The 22490-nt window shown below is 35.5% G+C and overlaps 1 protein-coding gene across 2 annotated transcripts in view; it reads right to left on the bottom strand.

Moving 5' to 3' along the window:
- Window positions 1–22490, bottom strand: part of PTN (pleiotrophin) — a 111914-nt gene that overhangs the window by 28206 nt on the left and 61218 nt on the right. The window lies entirely within an intron of this gene.

The raw sequence follows: 22490 nt of genomic DNA, 5'->3' as shown, positions 1-22490 counted from the left end.
TACTGTGAGAATTTGGAAATTCCCACTGAAAAAGCATTGCTCTTGTGAGATCTTTCTGACCAAGCGGTGGGATAATCCTTCACAGTCTTGTAACATTTACAATGACAAGAGAGGTCAGAAGCACCTCAGAGCCCACTGAAGAACATAGTCACTTCAGCAGAAATAGAAAGAACTCTAACTACCACAAATAACACAATAACACACACACAGACACACACACACACCAGAGTTACTAATAAAAAGGTACTATCACTGGCATACTAATCTCAGCATTCTAGTTTTACATTGCTAAACTCTTACTTTCATCATTATTTTCCAAAAGCTTTCTTTTAAGCAAGTTACATGTACTTAACTTCAAAGGAAAAAACTCCACACAGGCCAGAATCTTTTAATCATGTAAATTGTTGAGTCCTACAACAAAACAAGTTGTTGTAACTGAGATATGAGCTGAGAGGAAAGAAGGGAAGGGAGGAATCAGGATAGGAGTTGGATAACAGAATAAAGAGGCACTCCATCTGCTTCTGATATTCATTCAGAGCAAGGCTTAAGAAGTAAATGGTGACTTTCAGCTCTTAAATACTCTAAGGAAAAATGCACATGTCCTTGGGTATAGCGAGTCAGCAACAGCTTTGCTCTTGAAGGAAGAATATTTCTCTTCTTCTCGGCCCCTTCTCACCTCCCTCCTGTGGTGCATATCATTATGCTTAAACCTGTATTTTGATAGCATAGATTTTCTGGGTAGAAAATAATGACTAAAGATTATTTAAAAGAAGAGAGTAAGGGGAATTAGAAATGGAATGATTAAAATTATCCAAAAATTCAAATGTGCCCAGACGATACCCAATTAGCCTGCTGGTGTCTTGCTGTTGTAGTAAATACTTGAGTAATTAGTATATGTGCAGACAACAGTTCCCGTTGTTTGTGACATTTGCATAATTGATTAATTTTGTGCTCTGAGCACCAAGTGAAGGCAAAAGCACTCCCTGCATCGAGCTGAGCACTGCCTGTTCTGCAGCAGACCAGGTGCCAGGTGAGAGCAAAGGCAAAAAGATTGCTCTTGAGGAAGTGATCGGACCAAGACGTATTTTTCACATGGAGGAAAATAAGAGTGGAAGAAGGAAGCTTGCTAAATTGGCTAAATCATTTCTCTTGAATAATTCACTTATTTCTCACCCCCTCCTTCTACTGCCATCTTTCCTGTTCTTGCCTTGATAGATTAACTTTTGTAGGGTTTAGCAATTGAGTTGCAGACTATCATAGATGGGTGCTGGTGTCTGGATATTACTGCTGAGTTATCTAAATGAAGTCTGAAGCTCCATGATTAAAGGACATTAAAGTTAAAGAAGCCAACTGTAGGGGGAAAAAGTTCCTTTATTAAATTTCAAGATCTTCTCTAGGGAAATAGCTGATTAGAAGGAGAAGAGAGTTCCCCTTTCCTTTCACATTTTAATGGAAACTAGAATTTTTTAAGATGGTAACATCTAATGTAAACACAGGACAAAGATGCTGGAAACTGTCTCTCAGTGACCTGTTTGTAAGGACTAACTTAGGATTTGGTAACAGAAGCTTTGGCTCAAACTTCAGCTTTACCATTTACGTTTTGGGAGTGTCCTTGGGCAAATCACCAAATCACAACCATCTGAACTTGTTTCAACATCTGTAAAGTGGGAGTGATTATAACAAGTACTTGAGAGGCTTGTCGTGAAGATTACAAGATGTAGACAAAGAGATAACTCAGAATATTTTTTAAAAACACTGCATATTATTAGTTGCTGAATAAAGTTGGTTCACTCCTGCATGCTTATTACTTACTACAGGAAGTTTGAAAAATAACAGGCTTTATACTTTGTGTGATCTGGTATTATCCAAAAGAAAAATCAAAGCAAAACAAAACAAGAAAAGAGACAGAGAGAGACATGATTTAATTAAAGCCAAATAAAGACTGGTTCAACCTCATCAGGGCGCAAATTCATTCTGGCTTCACTTCTTGGAAGCTTAACATGAACTTAAGGACCTTCATCCCCAGTATTTCTTTTGAGTTTGCTGTAGTCGAGAGGTCCCATGTTGAAAATTAGGGATTATGCTTATGCAATTTAACTTGTATGAAATGAGAAAAACCACCTCACTTTGCAATTATATTTTTTGCCCTTTGTGTGGTGAATCCATCCCCGCACCCTCTTTTTATTTCAAATACCTAAGACAGAGCCCCAGCACACAGTTGCCACTCATTAAATTTTTGCTAGTGAAAAATATCACCAAAACATGGCATTATATAGAGAAATGAATATTCACACTGCAATGTCTCAGTCCTTTGTTGATACCATAGGACGTGCAATTCCCAGAAGACGTTGGGTGGAAACAATGATCAGTACCTAGAGCAATGTCATATATGTAAAAGTGACCAGTAAGTGATTTGTGATGCTTCTGCATTGTGCGTTTGACATCACTAAACCTTTCTAGATATTTTGGATCTATTTGCCTAAACTTATGTAAAATAGTAATTTTTACGTTTTTATTATAAAATAAAATAAGGTATGGAAAACCACATGAAACCACTTACTAGCTTAGTGAATCATAAGAGCAAGTAGTATTTTTCCAGACACTTCAGAAAGCTTTGGAGGTTCCCCATCCCAACCCCAGCCCAGCCCTCTGAAGGTAATTTATACAGTAATTACTACTTTGCATTATTGAGGGTTTTGTTCATGTGTGTTTCCCTAAACTTCCCTAATGTTAAAAACTGATACGTCTTTAATTTGCTTTTAATATACAGGATGCCCCTCCATCACTTTTCTTTTTCTTGTTTTTTACTTTTGTCAAAACCCAGGCCATTTAATCAGTACTTTCCCACATTCTGGATTTTGATGATTGCAAATTCATGGTGACATCCAACATTCCTCTGTTCAGCTGCAAATTGGCAGCTGGGTGCAGAGGCTTAATCAGCCTCAGGTGCTATCCCTTTGAAAAGAATGTACATAATATTTGGTTTCTGCTCTTTTGTGATGTTAACAGCCATTGGTACTTGATGAGTATAGAGGGTGTTGCAAAATGGTAATATTCTAATTTTATTCCTTCGTTTTCATTTATTGGCTGAGATAATTCTATAAAGAGATGTTTCCCCATCATCAGATATTTTGTTATGCAGTTTACAGTTCATAAAGAAATATAGAATAAATGCTTGATTCTTTCCTGTCATTTATCTTGTTTTCAAGATTATGAATTTATTCCCTATCATCATTAAAATATGGACAATTACTCTTTCTTTTCTAGTGTTATTATAAATTCATGAATTTATTCATATTTGATGGGTTTTAAGCTATCACATTTTTTTTTATCTTTATTGAAACTCTAATTGTCTCATCTTTGGCCAGTTGAAGCTTCATCAAGTTGGTTTCTGAGTTCTTTTGATGTGACCCTTGTAATCTTTGATAAAGTCCTTGCTATCAAGTTTGTGAAGATGTTCCAGGCCTATCTTGCCTGAGACCTAAAATTAACCATTCCTTCAAGAATCCTTATTTGTTTTAACAATAAATGATCTTTCAAAACCAAAACCTGAATACTAGAAATGCTCAGCTTGACTGAGTCAGTCTTTATATCCAGGCTATTTTCAGTGAGCAAAGCTAGGAAAGGACACAGGGAATGATAGAATTAAACATAAAATTAATCATTTGATTTATCCCACATTGCAGGAACAGTAGTCTCATAATAATATTAATTCTAAAAGCACCAATTATAAATCTTAAAAGCAATTAAAATTATTTTTGCAAATGCTATCTCCTTTTGGCCCTCGTTTTTATGGTTGCTTGATAACTATGTCATCAGATATTTTAGCCATTATATATATTACATCATCTTCCTTTGATTTCTCATTAATCTTAGTTATGAAAGCAATTGCATAATGTCCACCACCAGCCCCTACATTAAGTCTCTAGGCATTTTGTTGGTCTGAAGTTCATTCTCTAGTGAAATCTAGAAAAGATTGCAGAGCATTATTACTTGAGCTATTGAGTGTGGATAACATATTATCCAGCCCTTTTATCCTTGAAGTTTGCTTTTGCTAGATGTCGCATCCCTGCTTCACAGCTTTTTTGTTAAGTACCTAAAATATGTTCCTTTATTTCATCATAGAGTTTTGCTGTTGAAAAGTCTACTAATAATCTAATTTTCTTTTCTTTATAGGTATAGTATTATTTTTGCTGAGATGCCCACAGGATTTTTTTCTTTAAACTGCAATAATTTTCCTAACATATGACTTGGTGTTCTTTTGAGCCGATATTCTCAGATGATGATAGGCTCTTTTCTTTGCCTGTTTTCAATATTTGACATTTATCTTAAACCCTTTTTATATTTTTTCACTTAAAGGAAATTGCTTGTTTTTATCTTCCATTTATCTGAAGATATTATCTGTGTTTATTCAATCTTGTGTTCCTTTTCGCTTAGTCTTCATTTCTAAAACATCTTTGTTTTATTTCTAATTCTTACCTGAGTTCTGAGTTATGATTTATGAAGATCTTTGACATTTTGTATCATTTTCTTAATATTTTCTAGCTCCTTTTGAAACAGCTTATTACAAAGATGTTTTTCCTGTTTCTTGAGCATGTTCAGAAAATTTTTATTGCCTACAGGGATATTAGCCCATTCCTTTTAATAGTTACTTTGTATGAAATTTGACCTCAAAACATTTCTCTTGCTCATATTTATGTTCAGATAGCTTTTGTAATTTCACAAAATTCCTTCTTCTAGATAACAAAGCCATCCACAACCTGGGAAAAGCCAATGGCTCTCTCATGCCATGACCACACAAGAGAAAGGCTTTTTATTGTAAACCTCAACCCTTCTCCAAATTGGTAACCTCAAGATCCAAAACAAGTCAGCATGCTTTTACATGTTGTTTCACTATTCTCAGCCACCCAGATCCAATCAAGACATGACTGTGCTCTGCACCAGTGGTTCAGGGTTTGGTTATGCATGGAGATTACCCAGGAAGCTTTTGAAAAATAGAAATTCTTAGGCTCTACCTCAGACCTTCTGAATCAGAATTTTTGGGGTTTGGGCAGAGGAATCTGTAGTTTTCTTTTATTTAAACTTCCCCTGTTGGTTCTGATGCCACTAGTTGGGAGACCAGCTTTGAAACCCTTGTCTGCAGTTACAGCAGCAGCATAAACTTTATGTACCATGCAGATGTGAGCTCTGTTCGAAAATTGTTGATATGTTTCTGAGTTATACAAATGCTAATTAACTACATGTAATTGTGCAAGTGAACATTGTGCCTTGCTACTTCTTTAGAATATATAATAAAATTATTATATAGCTACGCTCATGAGGAAAATTAAATAGAGGAATAAACATACACACAAAATTCCTTCTTCCATTTTTACCATGTAATGGTTAAAATCTGGTAGCTATGTTTCTGGGACTTCCTGGTTCTGTTTTCCTCTCCTTACTTTTACCTAGAGTTTCTCTTTTGTTTGTTTCTATTGTTGCTCTCCTGATCAATTTTGACTCTATTCCCAGCAGTGTATCCTCCTGTGGGTTCCTGTCCTGGAAGGGAGTCCCGGTGGGTCAGCTTTTATCCTCACATTGGCTCACCATGGTTTACAATGAATGTGTGTGGGCTGGTTTGTGTTCCCCCATTGTCAGTTCTGTCCAATGTTTTGTTGCCTCCCTCTGCCTTCTTTTGTTCAAACATCAATAACTGCGGGTCTTGCGGTTATTAATGGTTTGCTCCCACCCACTTTTATGTTCAAGCCCACAGGAAAGAATCTGTCCTGATTTTGCTTTAAATCTTGTCCATGTGTTTTTGGTTTTGCTGTCTATCAATGTGCTTAGATGAGGATTCTGGAAAATCCCAAAACCATCTTGATAACTCCTTCCTCCCAAAATTAACATATTATTTAATTAAGCATTTTGGGGGCACCTACCTCTGCCAACCACTGAGCTATCTTCTCAGGATACAACAGTGATAACTTATAGACATTTTGGCTTGTCCTCATGAAGCTTGTACTCCAATAAAGTTTACAGTGACAAACAGAAATAGCCAATTATAATTCACTATGTGATAAGAAGTACAGAATGTCATGAAGTGTATGGGAAGGGCAACTATCTTGCATTTCCTTTTCTTGATTGTGAATGAATATAAGAACAGTTAAGGCCAAAAGATTAAATTTTCCCTAAGTTAACTATAAAGCAAATAAAACCACTTAGAGCCTGAAATTCTGTTATGGAGCAATAACTATTAATCATTTCTCTGTTCATTTTAGTCACAGAATCAAATGCCTGTATTTTCTTACTTATAAGAAATAATTTTAATTTAGTTTAAGGAAGATTGGTCCTGACTTCATCAATCAGGAAGGTATCGATTTAGTTAAATATATTTATACTACTTATCATATTCAAGGGCATGTTTTAAGCTCTTTGCAAATATTGACTTATGCTAATATTAACAAATATTTGAATCATCACAAATAGTGCTCAATTATTCAAAAACTATGCATATGTAAGAGTTGCAACCTTTGTGGCATAAATTGTTCTAGACAATGGAGGCAAGAAGGTGGACGAGTTGAACAAGTTTCCTGACACCATGGTACTCACATTTAGTGGGAAAGCTAGAAAATAACATATAAACAAATAGACAAGTAAACAAATTCATGAAAAAGATAATTCCTGATTGTGGTAAATTTGTGAAAAAAAGAAACAAAAAGATGATGGGATAACCAATGACCTGAGAGGGACTATTCAGGGCAGGTGGTTATAAATGGCTTCATATATGAGAAATGACTGAGAAAAAGCCAATGAAGTGTCCTATCTCTTACCGATAAATATTTTCATCATGGGCACCCAATTATCACTTTTTCTTCCTCCTTATTCTCTTCTGAGATAGCTGGTCCTATTTTTGCCTCTAAGCTTTTACAATTCTTCTAGAACTCAGTAACTAGCAATCTACCTCTGGTTGACCTTGTTCTCTACCCTCCACTGCAATCTCTTGATCCACTTTATTTTGCTAAGTTTGACCAACATTCAACAATTTCTCACTCCTACTGGCTCACTTGTAGGCAACCAGTCAAACCTGAAATCTTATCAGTTTATAATCTCTTTTAATATCTAATGTCATAATTTCAAAATTAAAACACACCAAGTAAATCATAGTTTTAAGCAAGGTTTACCTTTCCCAAGATAATTAATAACTATCATTTATTTATTTAAACAGGACATCCCAAGGTGTTCTTTTCTCATGTTCATATCCCAGAGTTTTCTGACTTGCTAAGGTAGTAGGAAATCCATTTTGACTAACAGCACGTACCCTTTCCTGCTCTACCAACTGCTAATCTCTACAAGGGTATGTAGGTTTCTTGAACATTGTCTTATACTTCAAATTTGACTCTAAATACACAGAAGCATGCAGAAATGAGAAAGGAAAAAATAAGTCAAGTGAAACAAGTTTTCAAAGGAAATAGATTTGTTTTTCCCTTTATGACTGTATGTTTGTTCAATCACTTTGGGGAACCAAATAAGCTCAAAAGAAACTTGGGTTGTGTGTATCATTCTTTTACTGCTTCAACTTATTGTAATCAAAAGGGACTGGAGATGGACATTTAGAATTTTAGAATTTTTTAGTTTCCTCCTAATCCTTTTTATATCTATCTGCTGCAACCTGGTACAGAGGAACAAGTAAGAGTTTTGGAATATGTCAGACCTGAGTTAAAAACCCAACTTTGGCTAGGTAATGTGAGGCAACACATTTAATTTCTCTGAAACTTATTTCCTTAGCTATAGACGTGGGTTCATCTTCCCCACATTGTGGGTTTAGAGATTATGAGTGGAACGTAATCAACACAGGGCCTGGCACATGGCAGACCCACAATATTGTTCCTCTATACGCTTTTTTTTTTTAATTTTATTTTGTCGATATACATTGTGGTTGATTATTGTTGTCCCTTACCAAAACCTCCCTCCCTCTTCCCTCTCCTCCCTCCCCGCCAACAACATCCTTTCTGTTTGCTTGTCGTATCAACTTCAAGTAATTGTGGTTGTTATATCTTCTTTCCCACCCCCCCCCCCCGGTTTTCTTTATGTGTGTGTGTGTGTGTGTGTGTGTGTGTGTGTGTGTGAATTTACATATTAATTTTTAGCTCTATATGCTTTTTTAACTTACACTGCAACCGTTTGCCCCTTTATCTTTAATTGTAGTAAGGCAAGAAATTGATGTTTTAGATAGAATTTCCCTATAACAGAATGCAAAACACTGAATTTTCACTGGGAAAAAAATGGCAATCCAATCTCTCCCTCACCAGATTACTGTACTATCTTCTGACCAACCTTCCCACTGCCTTTCTTACTTCTTTCTAATCGATACCTCTCTGAAGCCTAGCTGTCTAGACTACCTCGAAAGCCTTCTTTCTCTCAGGCACCCCTTTCAGTCTGTCCTCTCCCTTTCTGTACCCAATCTATCTTCAGCCCAAAAGAAGTATCAAACTTCTCTAAACCCAGACACATCGTTTTAATTAACCTGTCTTTTGCTCATGATGTCCCATGTGATTGGAAGTTCCTTCCCAAATCCCTTTATCTGGCAAAACGTTATCACCTTCCAAGGTTTAGCTCAAGGATTGCACCCTCAAGGAAGCCTTTTCCAAGGTAGCAGTATCTTCTTTACCTTTGGAGCACACTGTGCCATGCCATTTCCACAGACTGTCCTCATTCACAGTCCTTGAATACGGCATATTCCACAAGATGTAGCATATAAAACTGAAAAGAAAGTAATAGGAGCTCTATAGACTACTATATTTACTAATCATTATGTCTTTAGACAACTTCAATTTCTCTTCTTTTATTATCAGTACTAGCAGTTGACTCTCTCTTATAGAATTATTGTTTTCTCAGAAAAATTAACAAATAAATAACACACATTACAATTGTAACATATAAAACAAGTAGCGAATGACAAAGCTTTCCTGAGAGGCAGACACTGAGAAGTCAACTAAGGCTCCACGCTAGCTATTTGACTGGTCCATACACCAGGCAAGAAATCGATTCACATTTTAGGAAAACTACCAACAAGACAAGCCGTGGACTGTTGAGATTCTATCAGAATAACTGACATTTAGGATAACTTCTACTGTTGAAGATATATTAAAAGCCTTTGGCGTAAAAGTATAATTTTCCATATGTGCATATGTGGTTGTGACTGTATTTGTGTATATGTATAGATAATAGTGTGTGTGTATACACATATACATCTTAATCAATAACTCCTTTAAGGGACAGAACATCACCTTTATGTTGTTGTCGTTCCTTTGTAAGGTTTAGAACAGTGTTTGACACACAGATGTCACTCATATATTTGTTAAATAAATGAGTAAAATAAGAAAAAAAGAAGAGAAAAAAATAGCCCATCCAATATGGTAACTGGCCATATGCAAAGCAGCACCCACTTACATGTCTCTGTCCCCTCACCTGGCTTTATTTTTTCCTCAGCATGAATTAATGTTGGATGCATGATATCTTTATTGTTTTATTTGCATTGAAATCACATGGAAGCCTGGGGGTGGGGAACACACAGAAATGTAAGACGCCCCAGGAACCCTTCAGAGTGCTGAGCATCGTCTGCCACAGTTACTAAAATATATTTCTATTCTTATTTTTTTAAGCAGCTAAAGGGCCTTCATTTTGGAGTAGCTAATTTTTGTTATTTAAGTCAATTTTCTCCACCTTGCTTTTGAAATGCAGAGTACTGTTAAAAGCACTTTTCTTCTAAGATTACAAAGCCAAAAAGTTCTGTTAGGCAAATATATCTCTTTTATAGTTTTCTTTCCATTTTATAAATTTACTTAATAATAGTGATTTCTTCTGTCTCCTATATTACCTTTGAGAGGTATATGTTCCTATGGGGAATTTAGTAGTTTTGATTTTTTTTTTTTCTTATTTATACGTCACTTGTCTTTATTTTTATTAACTCTCCTTCAAGTCATAAAATTTTCATATGGGTTTGTTTTCATATGGTTGGATCATTGCCTTAGGTTCTTACAGTTTCACATAAGCAGGCATTTTGTTTATGATGGAATCTGTTGCTAAATCAGCCACTCACATTGGCCTTCTTGAGCTGCCTTATTTAAAAATTAAGCCTTGAGAAGTAAGTGCTCCAAGTACATGAGTACACAGCCTCAGGTGCACCCTGCACACAGAAATGAATCCAACAGTGTTACATCTTTGATTTTAACTAAGTGCATATCAATTAGATTAATGAAGTAGGGCATTTGCTTAATTTTGTATGATTTGATGTTTCAAAAACAAGGAAGTTTCAGGCTGAAATATTTCAATGACATGGTGGCACCTGCTGGAGAAATATGATATTTTAGGACACTTTTCTTAGACATTCATTCACCAATTTCTAGAGCACCTACTAAGGGACCTATGCTAAGGAGCAAGAATACGAGAAATGAACAAGATGCGGCCCTTCCCCTAAAAGAACTCTGTCCAATTGGGAGAAAAAACAGATAAAAAAGTGTAATGACTCACTGAGGAAAAATTTATGAAAAAATTATATACACAGTGCTGTCTGAGTACATAGACCCAAGTGATAATTTTGCTGAGCAGGATTGAGTGTGGCAGATGGTTGGGGAATATTTTATCTGCTTTTTGAAAATAAAAATTATAATAATTGAAGTCTTCTAAGTAAAGAAGGAAGGGAAAGAAGGGAACTTCAGGCAGAAAGGACCACATAAAAAATGTGTGGAGGTGGCATTTATAAAATATTCAGTGACAAAATGTTGTTACAGCATATAGTAATAAGTAATAGTGGACGGGCCTCAAGAGGAGACAAAGGAAATGAGTTAATCCTGGAAGCTGTGAGGGAGAGAGATGGTCATTAAGCCATCTGGAGAAGAGGCGATATAAGATCATGGAGAGAGGAAAAGACTGCGTATTGTATCAACCTGGCTAAAACTGTAAATCACCGACAAGGGGTCAGTCACCATACTCAACGATTCATCCAGATATCCTTTGCAGAGTATTTTGGTTACTGTTTGACTTTGTCTTTATTTTTGTTTATCAGTTTTGTGTATGTTTTAGGAACTTTAGTTCACTTTTGAGTGTTTGCTACAAAAGTACAACAATTAGGAGTCATGAACAAACTCGAAGACCCCAAAATTTCAAACACACACACACAGATTCTGTCTGATTTTCATTAGGAAAACAAGGTTGAGCTAAAGCAATGATTTTTAGAGCACTGACATTTCCACATAGAGACATCAAGGGCTGCTGCAAGGCATTAAGAGGGTCCTGAGTGGCTGTGTTGAAGCCCCCCTTCCAGGGCCCTCCTTATCTCAGCCTCAACTAGAGCAGCTCCTCCTGAACTGCTTTACTTATTGACTTCCTTGTAAGATTCTGTTTGTCAATAAAGAAAAATAAGTTTAAAAGCCACGGGTCTTGCTAATCTCAAAGTCTCTCCAGTAAGGGACATAACAATGACACAAAATAATATTTTTTGAAAAGGTAAAATAGGAAAAATGACTCCAGTATGGTGATGTAAATATGAAATACGTTTTGAGTATACAAAATGCCTTGCTCACAATCTGTACTCAATTAATATTTGTGGAATTATATCTTAAAATAGGGATTTTACAAGTATGCATTTGAACTATTTTATACTTTACAATAAAGCCTGAAATGACTTTATCCTCTCATCCAAAATCAAACACATAGCCCAACAAGTGTGGTTATAAGTATAAGGGATATATGACAGAAAATGATAAGGCATTAAAAACAAATTTTAATGCTGTGGAAAGAGAAGGGGTTTTGAAGTCAGCCAGGATTCTTCGACATTGGTTTTATCGCTTGTTATATCTGTGATCTGGACAAAGTAGTCAAGCTCTTTTGCTCTCAGTATCCTCATCTATGAAAACTTAAGTTTTATTATGTGGGCTCATGTTTTATTTGAGGATCTCAATGAGATAAATATAAAATGTGTGGCATCTTGTCAGACACATGACACATCAGTGGTACCTCCTGTGGGCCTTAGAGGAGAAGGGTATGGGTAGAAGAGTGTATATCTCCCTGAAAAAATATCAAAGGAAGCCACATAAAAACAGTAGCGATGCAACCTTTTAAGATGATACAGTGGGTTGAGTGTCCCCCCAAAACTCATTGAAGCTTAATCCCCACTGCAACTGTTGAGGGTGGGAAAACTTATTATGACAATTGAAAGGTGGAGCCTTGAAGAGGTGATTAGATTGTGAGGACCATGCCATAGTGAATGGAATTATGGTGGTCATGGGTGTGGCTCTGATGGCTTTAAAAGAAGAGCATGTGAAGAGGTGGGCTCTCTCTAGATCCACCATCTGCCATGCGAGACTTTGACTCACTGTGTAAGGCCCTCACCAGATGTGTTCCCTGGGCTTTGGACTTACCAGCCTTTGAAACTGTAAGCAACAAATATTGTTTCTTTACAAATTACCCAGTTGCGGGTATTTATGTTATGAACAACAGAAACAGATCAATACGGATGGTTTGGATTTTGATAAGTGAATCTGGAATAAAAAGCATTTCCAATGGAAGAAATAGAATAAACCAAAGTTTCAGGTGAGAAATCAGAGACACCAATTTGAAGTAAATAGTTCAGTCTGGTAATAAAAAAAGAAAAAATATAATATAGATAAGTTAGGGCCATAGCAGGCAGAGCTTTGAAACTGTGATTAGTATCAGTGAATATTTAGTGAACACCTACTATACGCAAGAAAATATCCTAAACTATGAGGGAGACACCGCTGGGAGTTATAAGTGATATCATGAATCCTACAAGACTGCAAACTCACTTAGGAGGCTGAGACAATGACAGTTATGCCATATTTTTGTGTGAGATATAAAAACACTGTAACTAAAAGCCAAAGTATTTATAATTTTAGAAAGAGAGTCTAATATTCTTGCCAAAATCTCTTGTAGGAAATTAAAAGGACACTTTTCAACTTTTGGCAGTAAAAATTAAAAGAAAGTCTTCTGTGATGGCAAACTGAATCAGTTGCTCAAAGCAAAGATCTCTAGTATTAACAAATCATGGATAAATGTTCCATGCTGACTGAAAACATAAATCCATATTTTTTTTATTTGGTGTAGTTCAGTAAGAACCCACATTAAAAAATACGTAGATCTCAGCTTCAAATAAAAAAGGTATTTATGTCATGATTGCTGCCACATTTTCATAGTCTTCTAAGAGAATTCAGTGCAGCTTTATTAACTACTGAGTTCAGAGAGCCATTCTAATAACTGGCGGCTTTATTTGTTTAGATGAAGTAACTCAATTAAAAACACAATTAACAAAACAGCATGCAGATTTTCAAGTTCATAGGTAAACCACTAAGCAAATGAAAAGCATTCCACATTATCACGTATTTGGGGAAGGTAAAGAATAAATACCATATGGCTGATCTTGGTTATGTGTGTGAGGCACAGACTTCTCAAGACAGCATCAAACACCAACTCAGAGAAGAAGCTCTTCTGCATTTGCCACAAAGGTCAAACACCTAACAAAAGGGTCCCATTTGGGAAGCAAGAATTTTGAAGAGAAAACTAAATTTGTTGATTGGTCTGTTACAGACTGTTAAATTTGTACTACTAGGAAAAAAACTGATTATTGCAGGAGAAGTCCCTGCATGGCCTTGAAGACCCAGCTGTCCCCCTTTTCTCACTTCTAGTTGAAAAATAACTGTAGAATGTGCTGGGAATGCAACATCCTGAGATAGGGAGGAACTAATAAGACGACCCGGGACCATTGCCGTCCATCCTAGAACAGCACGTCCTGAAATACCTTAGCCCAGAGATTGTAGTGACTCTCATGTATAAAACCCAGGGTGAAATGGACTTTGAGGGTGTCTCAGCTACAGTGAGGAGTGGAGCACCCATAGATGACATTTCATGTGCCTTGAACAGCTTTCATGAGCTGTGAAAAGCTAGCTCACTATGAATTCTAGACTTCTGTTGTCTCTTACTGCCTATGTGTGAGTAATAAAGTTGCTTTGCTTAACTTGTGTGTATTCTGTCTCATCAAACTCATGTAAGTTGAATGATACTGATGCGTGGTGTTGGCAAGATGTTTAGAGTCTTTCCCTGGGAAGAATACTGGTGCACAGTGAGCCTGCTTCACAATTATTGTTCTTGACAGCAAAGAAATCACAGAAAATTTTTAGCAGATTTCTCATTTTGATACCCAGAATTACATAAGAGCCTGCAAAAAGTAGAATTCTATTTACAATTTAATGAAATCACCCAAAAAACTGCCATAACTGATAAGTGAGTCTAGAAACATTGCAGAGTATAAGATCAACATACAAATACTAATTATATAACTATATATTTGCAAAATATGCATCTGTCAAATGACTTTTATAAAGAATACAGAAAGAACATTTATACCTTAATAGTAATAAGAAAACTCAACAAAAATATGGAGAAAAGAATTAAACATGTTATCAAAGAAGATATGCAAATGTTAAATAAGTACATGAAAAGAGGCCCAACAGTATTGGTAAAACCTCAATATGATGCTGCTATATACCTGATTCAACTAACTAAAATTTAAAGACTGATCATACCAAGTGCTGACAAAGACATGGAGTAAATTTAACTCTCATTCTCTGGTGGTGGGACTGTGAAATAGTTGCAATCACTTTGGAAACATTTTGACTATTTCTTAAGAATTAAAAAATACACCTATCAAGTAACCAAGCCACTCTAGTAATCTGATATTTTCCCAAGAAAAATGAGAACTTAGATCTACACAAAGACTTAAACACAAATGTTCATAGCAGCTTGCTTTATTTCTAATAGCCTAGACTGGAAATAATCAAAATGTCCATCAACAGGTAAATTGATAAATAAATTGTGATATATCCATGTAATGTTATTCTAAGGAAAAAAGATCAATTATTGATACATGCAACAGCATGTATAATATAGTATATGATTCTATTTACATAAAACTCTAGAAAATGCAAATCCTTATATAGTTACAGAAAACAGGTTAGTGATTACTTGCAAATAGAGTTTGAGGTCATGGAAAGGAACATTAGAGATAGATCACAAAGGAATATAAGGAAACTTTAAGAGATAATGGACATATTAATTATTCTGATTGTGGAAATAATTTCACAAGTATACACATAAATCCAAAATCATCAAATAGACTAAATATGTGCAGTTTATGATTTGTCAATTAAACCCAACAAAGCTTTAAAATAGTAGACATCAAAGATCTATAAAATGGGATATAATGAAAAGATACATAGCTAGCAGAAATAGACTCCAGGATGGCATAAATGTTGCAAATAGATGATGAGAATACTGTAAATATAATAAATATGTTCAATGGTTCCTATGAGAAGATGGAAGCACTGCAACAATAAATGAGGAATTTGAGCAGAAAAGAAAAGGAACTAAAAAATACATAAAAAATGTTCACTGGATGATGGAATAGATTATATTCAGCAGAACAAAGGGTCACAAACTTGAAAATCAATCAATAAAAATGATCTAAACTAAAATATGGAGCAATAATTTTTTTAATGAGTAGTATTTCAGTGACATGTGGAACAGTATTAAACAGTCTGCCATACTCTAATTAGGAGTCCCAGAAGAAGAGAAGAGAGAAAGTGTGGTACCAAAAGTATTTGAAGTAATGCTAGTTGAATACTTCTAAAATTTGATGAAAACACCAATCTACAAAAATCAAGAAACTCAGCAATTCCCAAACATGATAAATATAAAATCTCCTCACATAGTCACTTCATATTCAAGCTGTTGAAAAACAAATAAAAACAAACAAAACAAAAAACTTTAAAAGCGATCTGGGATGGAGGTACATTACACGTAGTGAAATAACAATGATGATGACTGCTTACTTCTAATCAAAACAATGGAAGCCAAAAGACAGTGGAACGACATTGGACAGAAGAAAAAATAGCAAACTATAATTCATATATTTCAAAAGTCTATGTTAAATAAACATATTCTCAGGGGGAAAAACCCTGAAAGAATTTAATGTCAGCAAATTTTTTTACAATAAATTCTAAATGAAGTTGTTCAGACTAAAGGGAAATATTACATGCTGTATTATACTATATATGGCTTTATATGTATTATGTATACAATATGTATAATATAGACTATATATCCATATGTTTTATGTATATATGGAAATTGAGTTCTACAGGATGGGATGAAAGGTGCAGAAAATGGAAAATGTGCTCAAATATCAAATACTTTCTATTAATTTTTTAAATAGCTAACTGTTTAAAGCAAAATCAATGAATAGCAAGAAAGTGTATTTAAACTCAAACATATAAATAATTGCATTAAATGCAAATAGACTAAACAATGTTAATCAGAAAGCCAGATTGCCAAACTAGATAAAGAAGCATAACTCAACTGTATGCTATCTACAAGAGACACATTTTAAGTACATATTTTTTAAAGTGAAAGGATGGAAAAGGTTATTCCACAGAAATAGTAATCATAAAGCTGATATGGCTATAGCCATATTAGTTAATGTAGACTTCAAGATATGGAGAATTATCAAACTGAAGAGGGTCATTTTACAATTAGAAAGGCTTCTATTGATCTGGAAGATGTAATAATACCAAATGGATTTGCAAATAACAAAATTTCAAAGCACATGAATTGATGACTAACAGAACTAAACAAAGAAACACACCAATCCAGAATCATAATCTTAAATTTAAAAAATCTCTCAGAGTAATTGATATGAGTAGGAAAAAACTCAGAATGAATGAACTTGACCCAAAACCTGATATGGACATTACAAGTAATAGTATACCAATATCCTAATTAACATAAACATAAAAATTTTTTTTAGAATATTATAAAACCAAATTTAATAAATATAAAACAAAGGCTAATAAAGCATAACTAATGGTGTTTACTCCAGGATACAAGGTTGGTTTAACATGACTGTCAATGTATTTTACTATATTAACACAATACCAGAATAATGGAGAAAATTCACAGAATTGTCTAATCAGATGCAGTTTTTAAAAGTGTGATCAATTCTAACACTATTTCTTGATTAAATTATGATACACTAAAATTAGAAAACTTCTGTGATAAAGTTTTTTATAATGGGAATAAAAATGTTACCTAAGTATGTTCATAGACTTTAAGCAAAGCTTTCAGAGGAGGCTAATTTTGAGTTTAGTCTCAAACAACTGATTAAGTGAGGGGAGGAAGAACATTCAGGGAAAGGTGCCAATTTGAGTAAGTGTGATCTATTTAGAAATCAACAATTAGTTAAATTTTACTGGAGTATCTATGAGAAAAGTTCAGAAATAAAAAAGGAAGTGTAGAGATAGAAGAGATGAATTGTATGTTTCTTGCTTGTCATATATAAGGGGTAAGTGAGAAATTTAGTGATGTTTATACTTTAAGAGTATGAAGCCATGAAGAATTTGGAGCAAAGGAAGACCATTATCCAACATGAATTTCTGAAAGAACACTCAGCAGCAACAAGCAGAGTGAATGGAGGACAATGAGACTAGAGCCAGGGAGGCTGAGAGAGGGCCATTTGACATAGCCCAGGTGAGATATTGTAAAGGTATGGACTGTGACATTGAAAAGGGTTTGGAGAGAAGAGAAAAAGGTAAATTATTTAGGAGATAAAACTTATTGGACTTATCAAATGAACTGAATATTCTGTGGAAGGAAAAATCTAGGATATCACCCAGATTTCTGATCTTCACTCCAAAGATAAGGTGCCAACATAGAGAATATGCTTTCATAAACAGTATCATAAGTAATGCATACTATAATCTATCTACAATCTATCCTAAGGTCAGTATTCTAAGCATTTGACATATGTTAAATGTGATTTAATTTTCACAAAATATAAATATTTATACTTTTTGACCCATCTCTACTTTTGAGATCAATAATTAAGTCGTAAAGAAGTTAAGTAACTAAAGTTAATGAAAGGTAGTAAAATCCTGTTTGAGTATGTTGAATGTGGGGTACCAGTAGACATTTGAGTTGAAGTAGATAGTAGATATGGATCTGAAAGAAAGAGCTGTCTCAAGATAGAAACTAAATCATAGTCTTACTTATTTGAAGTAAGGGTATTTGGTATTGCTAAAGGAAACCATTGAATGAGAAGACACAGAGTAAGAACTGAAGAAACAGGTAGGCACAAGGTGAGAATTCTAATGCTTACATAAGTGAATTGGGGATAGCAGCTGGAGGAATAAGAGGCAAAGAGAGTTGAACCATGGAGATCAAGCTAATAGGAATTTTCAAGGAGTAAGAAATGATGATCAATGTCAAATTTTACAGAGAGTTAGCCATAGGAACTAGCAACAAGTCACTGGTAACCTTAATGAGAGACGTTTTGGTAAAATTGTGAAGTTAATAGAACAAATAGCTGTTTTGGAAACAATTATTAATTTAAGGTAGCATTGGTGTAGAGACTGTTTTTTGGCCAATGCATATTCTATGTGACCTAGCCACGTTAGTAGAATCTAGTAAATATTCAATGTGATTTAATGAAAAGCTTTGAAAACTGATGCAATAAAAGGGAAAAGACTCAGTTCAAAAGTCAAGGCTATCTCTATTTGCAGATGACATTATACTGTATATAGAAAATTCTAAAGACCCTATCAAAAAACTCCTAGAGCTAGTTAATAACTTCAGTAATGTTGCAGGATACAAAATAAATGCCCCCAAATCAGTAGCATTTATATACTCAAATAATGAATTAACAGAAAGAGAAATAAAGAAAGTAAGCCCAATTACAATTGTCACCAAAAAATAAGATACCTAGGGATCAATTTAACCAAAGAGGTGAAAGACCTCTACAATGAGAACTACAAACCACTTCTGAAAGAAATTAAAGGAGACACAAAAAGATGGAAAGATATTCCTGGATTGGAAGAATTAACATTGTGAAAATGTCTATACTACCCAAAGCAGTCTACAGATTCAATGCAATCTCCATCAAAATACCAATGACGTTCTTCACAGAAATGGAAAAAACAACCTTACCTTTCATATGGAAAAACAAAAGACCCTGAATAGCTAAAACAATCCTGAGCAAAAAATAAATAAATAAAGCCAGTGACATAACTCTGCCTGACTTCAAATTATACTACAAAGCTGTTGTGACCAAAACAGCCTGGTAGTAGTACAAAAATAGACATTCTGACCAATGGAGTAGAATAGAGAACCCAGAAATCACTCCTCAGGCTTATAGCCATCTGATATTAGACAAAGGCAGCAAAAACCTACATTGGGGAATTGGGGAAAAGATTGCCTCTTCATCAAGTGGTGCTGGGAAAACTGGATATCCATATGCAGAAGAATGAAACTAGATATGAATCTCTCAGTATACACTAAAATCAACTCAAAATGGATTAAAGACCTAGGTATAAAACCTGAAACTGTAAAATTACTAAGGGAAAATATAGGTGAAACACTTCAGCAGTTAGGTCAGGGCACAGGCTTTATGAACATGAGCCTGAAAGCACAAGCAGCAGAAGAAAAAATAAACAAATGGGACTATATCAAACTAAAACGTTTCTGCACAGCAAAGGAAACAATCAACAGAGTGAAAAGACAACCTGCATGTACAGGATTCTTAAAGCAAATGTACTTCACAGGGCCTGGTTTTCCAAAGCCTTACAGTTTCAAATATTGACCTTGCAGAGGACTGGAAATTTTCCTCAGGCTATAAAGTCTCTGGTGTAAGATAAAGATTTGTGGCACAGCAAGGTTGCTGGCTCAGAGACAGACAGGTTACTGATTGATATGTAAAGATACTGGAAAATTCCTGGAGGGAGAAGGAATGTTTGCTAAGGTCAAGCTTTTGTTGTCTAATGGAATGTCATCTGACTTGTTTCACTGAAACTTACCAGCCTATATTGTTAAACTATAATCCCACCTATGTTCTCTACCTGCAACTTCCTGATCTGGAAAATAAATGCAGGAAGATAACCCCAATTCAGGGTTAATTTCCCAAGGAAAGGATGCCTCTCACTTGAGGGTTCTGGGGGAGAGTAACCACTTTGGGATCTCTCACTGCTCAGAAGAGATGGGCTTTGAATAATCCTTTGTGGCTCCATCACCCAGGGGAAGTGGGGTGACAAATCCATTGGGGGCAAAGCAACACCTACAGAGTGGGAGAAAATTTTTGCCAACTATGCATCTGACAAGGGATTAATATCCAGAATATATATAGAACTCAAGCAATTATACAGTAAAAAAACAAAAGACCCAATTAAAAACTGGGCAAAGGAGCTGAGTAGACATTTTTCAAAGGAAGACATACAAATGGCCAATAGATACATGAAAAAAATGCTCAACATCACTAGTCATCAGGGAAATGCAAATTAAAACCACATTGAGATACCACCTCACTCCAGTTAGACTGGCTATAATCAAAAAGACAGTGAATAACAAATGCTGGTGAGGTTGTGGAGAGAAGGGAGCACTACTGTACTGTTCATGGGACTGTAAATTAGTACAACCACTATGGAAAACAATATGGAGGTTTCTCAAACAACTACAGATAGATCTTCCATATGATCCAGCAATCCCACTTCTGGGTATATATCCAGAGGAATGGAAAGCATTGTGTCGAAGAGATACCTGCACTCCCATGTTCATCACAGCTCTGTTTACAATAGCCAAGATATGGAACCAACCTAAATGTCCATCAGTGGATGATTGGATAAGGAGACTGTGGTATATATACACCATGGAATACTACTCTGCCATAAAAAAGAATGAAATTCTCCCATTTGCAACAACATGGATGAACCTGGAGAAACTTATGTTGAGTGAAATAAGCAAAGCACAGAGGGATAAATACCACATGTGCTCAATCATATGTGGGAGCTAAAAGAGAAAGGAAGGAAGGAAAGAAAGATCGCAGTAGTCTCATGTACTTACAGAGGGAGGGAACATTCCCAGGGCTACATAGTGGAGTGTAAGGGAGAGGGGGAGGAGGAGGGAGGTTGGGGGATAATTGGGGCAGACGAGGGGTATAAAAGTAATTTCTGGTAATGGGTATGCCCCCAGTATGAATCTGGCACTCACATCATGGGCAGGAGGGGGGACAATTAGCTTTGTATCTCATGAATATTCTTAATTAAAAAAAAAAATTCAAGGGACCACGTGCCTGCTAAGGAAGCTGGTATCACACAAAAGAAGGAGAAGAATCCCACATGAGTCTTTCAGTTTATGTTGATTAGAAAAACAAAGCTTTTACTCATGAAAGCACAAGAAATAAGAGACCATCTCACTGGTTTCAGTTGTGATTGAAAGAGTCCTAAGCACTGAATACTAGGTGTTTCTATGAAGCTCTACAGAACCCCTTGCTACACAAAGTGCTACAGTGAGGAGCAGCAGAATTTACATCACCCGGACAGTTGTTCAAATGCAGAGTCAAGCCCCACCCCTGACGTTTTGAATGGGAATTTACATTTTTATAAGATTAAGATCCCAAAGCACAGGCAACAAAAGAAAATATAAACAAATGGGATTTTATCAAACTCAAAAACTTCTGCACAGCAAAAAATAATAATAATAACAGAGCGAAAAGAAAACCTACAGAATGGGAGGAAATATTTGCAAACCATGCATCCCATGAGGGATTAATATTGAGAGTATTCAAGGAATTCAGACAACTTAGTAAAAAACAAGTAACATGATTTAAAAACAAGTAACATGATTTAGGCAAAGGGGCTGAATTGGCATTTCTCAACGGAAGATACACAAATGGCCAACAGACACATGAAAAAATGCTCAACATCACTCAGCATCAGGAAAATGCAAATCAAAGCCACATTGATATATCATCTCACCCCTGTTAGACTGGCTGTTATCAAAAAAAACAGAGAATAACAAATGCTCGTAAGGCTGTGGAGAAAGGGGAACCTTCCTACATTACTGGTGGGAATGTACATTAGTGCAGCCATCATGAAAAACAGTACAGAGGTTCCTCAAACAACTACAGATAGAACTGCCATACGGTCCAGTAATCCCACTGCTGGGTGCATATCCAAAGGAATGGAGATCATCACGTCGAAGGGATACCTGCACGCCCCTGTTTATCACAGTTCTATTTACAATACTCAAGAGTTGGAACCAAACTACATGTCCATCATTGGACAACTGGATAAAGAAATTGTGGTATATATACACCATGGAATACGACTCTGCCATAACAAAGAATAAAATTCTGCCATTCACAGCAACATGGACGAACTTAGAGAAAATTATGTTAAGTAAAATAAGCTAAGCATGGAAAGAGAAATACCACATGTCCTCACTCATAAGTGGGAGTTAAAAAAATAAACAAATAAATAAAAAAAGAAAAAAGAAAAATGCAAAAATCACAACAATTCGTTAAACTTTCAAAAGGACAGAACAGAACTGAGGCCACCAGAGGTGGGAAAGAGAGGAGAGGAGTGAGGGTTAGTGAGAAATTGGTAAAGGGCCACAAC

Source organism: Cynocephalus volans, chromosome 6 (genome assembly GCF_027409185.1).
Source record: "Cynocephalus volans isolate mCynVol1 chromosome 6, mCynVol1.pri, whole genome shotgun sequence".
NCBI classification, from domain to species: domain Eukaryota; kingdom Metazoa; phylum Chordata; class Mammalia; order Dermoptera; family Cynocephalidae; genus Cynocephalus; species Cynocephalus volans.
Note: the sequence above shows the minus strand (reverse complement) of the source record. Positions and strands in the feature narration are given on the sequence as shown.